Genomic DNA, 5996 nt, shown 5'->3' with positions numbered 1-5996 from the left:
CCAACTGGCCCAGAGAAACACAGTCACCCAGGGATCTACCCAGCTGAGCCCTGCCTCACCTCAGCTCAGCCAACCCACAGATTTTAAAAATAACTGATTGTTTCATTAAACCCATGAATTTGGGGGTCATTTGTTATTCAGAAATATTGTGTCAAAACTAATTCATATACTGCGGAAGAAATGTTGGTGTCTGGAGGGAGGAAGCACGTGGAGCTAGACACAGGCTTCCTTCTGGCTCTTCCCCTGGGCCTCCATAATCTCTGGAGAGGCAGCTATCTGGGAAAATGGCCGGCTTGCCTGGTGGTCAGCTGAATTCCTTGACTTGGTGAAATTCATTTCCTGCTTATTTGACCAGAAACTCTGCTTTTCAAAATTTAGAGCAAGATTACACAGTTTGAGGGGTGGGAGGGTATTATTTGTGGTTCATAAATCTTCAAAATCTGACAATAACCAAGCTAAATGCAGTCTGGGGCCAACAGATTAATTTAGGATTGTCTATGCTTCTTATATTCTAAAATACTATGTAAGCTCCTGGATTATAAAGGATAATCCCAATTTTTTTTTTTTTGGCCTGGTTTAGTGCCAGGTAAATACAAGAATTAATTAATTAATTAATTAATATATAAACTCTTTTGCTATAAGGGCAGTTCTCCAGTAATGTGGTCCTTATTATCAGCCAGGCAGGGGGTCATACAATCCAAAATCCCGTTTTAGCATGTGCTTTTGGGATCATTTCTGGTAAAGATTGACTAAGGTAAGTTTCTCAATGAAACAGTCTCTTTGCAACAGAGGTCACTGGCAATTTCAGGAGCAGCTCCAGAGTTAGGATGTCCCTTAAGGAGAGTGAGACAGGAATTTAAATTCTGCTAAAGAACTAAATGTTAAAGGTTCCTGGGTTGTCAGGCCTATGTTGCACAATCTGGATAATCAGCTGAATGTTCAATTTGTCCCTTTCTTCTCCAAGCCATTCTCAATGTCACCTAATAGCTTTCAGATTCCTTCTTGCCCAACTTTCTCCCCCTCAAATCATGGGATTTATATTCCGTGATTTCGGAAGACATAGGCTGAGACTTTGAGTGATTTAATCTTTCTTAACCGGTCCTTATTAGGAAATCTAATCACCTATACTTATACAGACTGAAGGCTAATTGCCTCAACAAGCACGCAGTGAGAATGTCAATGAGCAATTTAAAACTATCTCCAAGGTCAATGTCATTGGTCCCATCTGTCCTTTCTCCTTGATCTCAGAAAAATCCATCTCTGCTGTACAGGATTATACGCTTGAGGTGATGACCAGATGCCCAAGTGGAAGCATCCTGTTGCACAGCCCTTGGACTTCACTGAAGAGATACGTCTAGAAAAAATAATCATAATCATTATCATAACAGCTGGGATATTTACCAGATGTAGGATCATCAGGGAAGTTATGCTTTACTAAGTGCTTTACTTTCATTAGCTCATTGAAACCTCACAACGATCCTATGAAGTCGTAACTATGGTCAACCCCAGGGACATTAAACCACTTGCAGTTAATAAGCAGTTGGGATGGGATTTGCACTCTGGTCTATCAGACTTCTCAGTTATTGCTTTTCACTACTTTGCTGATGCTGCATCTGCTTTCACGATTTTGCTGAAAGCATGATTTTGCTTATTTTCTCAAAAGACAAGGACATTTTTTCCCACTTGTCCTTTTTACAAGTAAAGGGTACTCTGAATCTCACTTCATGCCAACTTTCTCTTGAGAGAACTCCAAAAACACTTAACAGCTTCTGAATGTAGCAGTGAATGACCCTAGCTCTTTTCTCATTTAGACTCTTTCCATTCAGTCCAAGGGTCACCACACTGAAGTGTCAAACAAGATGGGTTTATGAAGGAAATACAGAAAAATCTAATGTGTTACTGAGAATTTCACAAGGTAACAGACATAAGAACTACTGTGGCCTTACCCCAATGAGGTCCTTACCTCTGCTGAGTTTTACCATAAACATTAATTTTAAAAATAAATCTCACATGTTTAATTTGCTATTTTCTTCTTTCTGAAAATAACAAAGCATTCCCAAGAGATTACCTGGGGCTAAGGAGAGTAAATCACTGTTTCAGGCAGACCAAAGTTTTGAAGAAAGTCTACTCAAAGAGATTTCATGTGGCAAGCTGTCTAGGTCTTACTCGTGGGACAGGCCATAGAGTTAAAAAAAGAAAAGAAAAAGAAACTTTTTCAAGACTATGAGAAAAGCAGTACTTTATGCTATTTAGAGGAGCTTGGGAGACTTTCCCCCTCTTTGGTAAATGCCACAAAGGAGGCATTTCTCATGAAAACTTAAGTAGGAGACAGGCTGTAACATGGTGAGAGCTGGCCTCTGGGAATAGTTATGGGAGAGAGCGTGGAGCCAGGACCAGTAATTATGAGACACCAAGGAAAAAAGCAGAGGTTGCATAGACGTAAAATATTCCGAGAGGAAGAAAGAGAGTAAATGCTTTAAATGAAAGTAGTTCTCAGCATACAAAACCCAACAGCGTTCACATCTGGTGTAGCAGAAATTGTATTAGACTTGGACATATCCTGGAAAGTATATTGAAAACTTGGATATATATTTCAAGCTATGCTGGATCGTCGAGAGACCTGGCATTTGAATCTTAGACCCACGTTTAACAATGTGAGTGACCTTGAGCAATGTATGACAGCCCCAAATTCATTATTTGCAAAAACGGAAGTCATGAAACAACATATGTGGAAGGACCGGCATACCTAGTAGGTGTTCGAAATGTATTTGTTGCATCTAAATCGTATAGCCAGTTTACAAGAGGGACAAGAAGGCCTATTGTGGCCAACAGAACTGGGAACGGATCTCAGATTTCTCAAAACCAATCACTTGGTAACCATCAGGACAAGAGGATAGAGTTCGGCTACAGAACTAAAAACGAACAGGGTGGAGTCACTGAGTGCCTAAGCGGACAGCACTGTGGTAGGAGCAGAGAATAAAAAAGGAGCACCTATTGGGCACTGCTTCTGTCAATCAAGTTTAGGTGGCTCGCCACACAAAGAACACAAGCATTGGGGTCAGACTTGCTTTCAAGTCTTGACTTTGCTTGTGTGACTTGGGCATAGCCTTTTCCAAGCCTCGGTTCCTGCATCCATAAAATGGGCACAAAAATACTGCCCTGCCATTTAAAGATTACAGATGATTATGAAAAAATGCCCAGCAGTTAGTAGACGTTTGATGCATGGCAGTTATTGTTACTTAAAAGGCCATAGCTCCTTCTGAGCAGAAACTGAACCTCATGAATCTTTGTATTCTTCATTGTGTTTAGCACAATGCCTGTCATATATTAGGTATAATAAATCTTCATTAAATGGATAAATAAATTTAAAAAAAAAAGTGTTCAATGCTCTTGCACTAATTGCCATCAGATGGAGCTTTTGTCTCACTTGAGAGTTTTTTCCCCTAAAAGACCAACCGAGCACCACCTTTGACTTCAAGACAGAAGAACTACTTGGGAGTGTAGCATATCTTTAAGACAGAAGAACTACAATAGACATAAATTGGCTGGCTGGGGGTGTTTGCCTATTAATGGCACATTCAACTCCCACCTAAACATTGGTCATACCTTTGGTTTTGGACTCAGTCCTATATTCATTTCCCAGCGCCATCATGTCTGACAAGTCACTTTGGGAAAGTTAGTTACCTCTTTGAACTTAATTTCCTCATTCATAAATAATGACCTTAACAGTTGATGTGAAGATTGAAGGAGACAGCCTACGTAGAGTGCCAGACATATAATAGGCAGGGCAAGATTTGAAACTCGGTATATGACACCAAAGCTCAAGCTCTTTATATTACATTTGATTTCCAAAGGGTTTTAAACTCCTTGAAGAAAGGAGCCACATCTTATTCAGAAGCACTTTGCATATACCTTAGTGCCCAGCATAATGCAGGGCAAAGAGTAGACATGTAATCAATACTTGTGGAGCTGAATTGCTTCCAACTGTTATCCATTCTGTAAGTGAATCAAGAACATTTCTGCTGGAAAATATGCCTTTGGGCCCAAGGAACCATAATTGATTCACAAAAACAAGAATACCGAAGAAACTTTCTTTCCCTTCTTAATATTATGAGACTGGTTGTTTGAGGGGAAAAAACACAGACATTCTATCGTTTTGCTTTAATAAAGCTTTAGGCGAGTTAAACACTTAAGATGCTTCTAGAAGTGAGTAACAGAAAACCTAGATGAAACTAGCTTCACGAGTAAGTACGTTTATTGGCTTACATGCTTGGAAGTGTGTGTCAGGACTGGTTCATCCAGTTCAGCGATGTGATCAAGGATCCAAGTTCCTTTTGTCTCTCTTCTGATAACAGTGTTGGCTTCATCATGGATGTAAGTTGCTCACTGGTAGAAAATAGGCTACATGTTGCCTCATTCATTTCTGGAAAGAAAACATGAGAGAAAGTATGCCACTCCCAAGCCCAGAACATATTTTTTCCCTTCATAATGTTCCCACTCCTTGAACAGTAATTGTCCTTGGGGCACCTGGGTGGCTCAGACAGTTGAGCAGCCAACTCTTGATTTCAGCTTAGGTCATGATCCCAGGGTTGTGGGATTGAGCCACACATGGGACTCCGTGCTGAGTGTGGGTGGATCCTGCTGGGATTCTCTTTCTCTCTTTGTCCCTCTCCCCTGCTTACACACTCTCTTTCTCTAAAAAATAAAAATAAATAAATAAATAAATAAATAAATAAATAAATAAAACCGAGTACTTGTCATCAGTGGAATGCCATGCACTGATAGGCTTAGATTAGGGATCCCGGCAAGGGATATGATATGATGGTTGGAGTTGGGGTCAATTTCTCAAATGCCATTGTTTCTACATAGGGGTGGGAGTGGAGTGGGGAAAAGAACGAAGGGGATTCAGTCACTGTGCCCCAGCAAAGAGTATCATGTTTGCAGAAAAGATGTGGAAGTTTTGTCTAGATGATATAATTGGGCTGACCCATAGCTGGTTAAATAGTTCCCTGGCTAACAAGCTAGAGAGAGAAGTGACATATCACATACATCGGGAAGCTTCCATTCCTTTACCCTGCCAGCCAGATTGGGTTAAGTGCTCCTCCACCCTGCTTTTAAACAAAACTAGGAATTATTTCACACAAATACAGCCTGTTTATTATATACTTATGTAATTAGCTTCCAACCCAACCACTAGGCTGTTGAAAGCACATGTGGCCTTACCATCTTATTAGCCTCACCACATGACACAGAATCTGACATACAAAGAGGTCAATTTTTAAATATGACTGAATGAGCAAAACAATGGGTAGAAGTTTTAGGAAGGGAGATTTCAAATCCTCGTATGGGTGAAAAGAAAACTTCCCAACAATAAATGTATTATGTAAATTACTAACAGTCATCAATCACTTAACCATAAAGAAGATGGATGTTGGATGAGGATACCTTTAAGGTTTCTTTTGATCTTGGAATTCAGTGATGTTCCAAGTTTACTGATGGTGATCATGATGTACACCACATGATGGTGGCCCAGATGGTTCCCATATAGAAGTCAGGACATCCTGGGTGGCAGGAAGGTGCTATGATCGGTTGTTTGGCTCATGAAAATTTGAACCTTCTCTCCAGAGCCACGATCTCTACAAAGAGAGCGCATTCCATTCTCCGTGTCAGCTGTGATGACCAGTCCTTGCTGATTGTGATGTGGTGTGCACTTAGCATTCTCTGTTTATAGGCCAGATTCCAAGACAACAAGAAACATAATCGGAAGAAGCTCATGAGCCACTATAGTACCAGAGACGGGGAAGGAATTTCTTAACAGCTCGAGCCATCTTTAGCTCTAACAGTCTTTAAGGAAGAGCGTAAACAAACGCAGAAGTCGACGTGGCAGAGGTTCAGTGTTTACCTGGTGCTGGGTATTGCACAGGCCCTCTGTTTAGGGCAATAATGAGCACATGGAGACAAGGTTCTGGCCTACAACGAAGTTTAGAGTTTAGTTG

At 40.6% G+C, this 5996-nt stretch overlaps 1 long non-coding RNA gene across 2 annotated transcripts; it reads right to left on the bottom strand.

Annotated features, from left to right (window-relative positions):
• Nucleotides 1–1098: 1098 nt before the first annotated feature.
• LOC122475966 lies at nucleotides 1099–5718 on the bottom strand. Of its 2 annotated transcripts, XR_006295347.1 has the most exons (3): nucleotides 5446–5660; nucleotides 4267–4423; nucleotides 1099–1354 (listed from the first exon to the last, which is right to left on the bottom strand). It is a non-coding gene; the product is annotated as an uncharacterized LOC122475966 (long non-coding RNA). The 2 variants fall into 2 exon arrangements; XR_006295346.1 differs by lacking the exon at nucleotides 1099–1354 and having other exon boundaries at nucleotides 4238–4423; nucleotides 5446–5718.
• Nucleotides 5719–5996: the final 278 nt, after the last annotated feature.

Source organism: Prionailurus bengalensis, chromosome E4 (genome assembly GCF_016509475.1).
Source record: "Prionailurus bengalensis isolate Pbe53 chromosome E4, Fcat_Pben_1.1_paternal_pri, whole genome shotgun sequence".
Lineage (NCBI taxonomy): Eukaryota > Metazoa > Chordata > Mammalia > Carnivora > Felidae > Prionailurus > Prionailurus bengalensis.
This window is presented reverse-complemented; position numbering and strand designations above follow the sequence as displayed.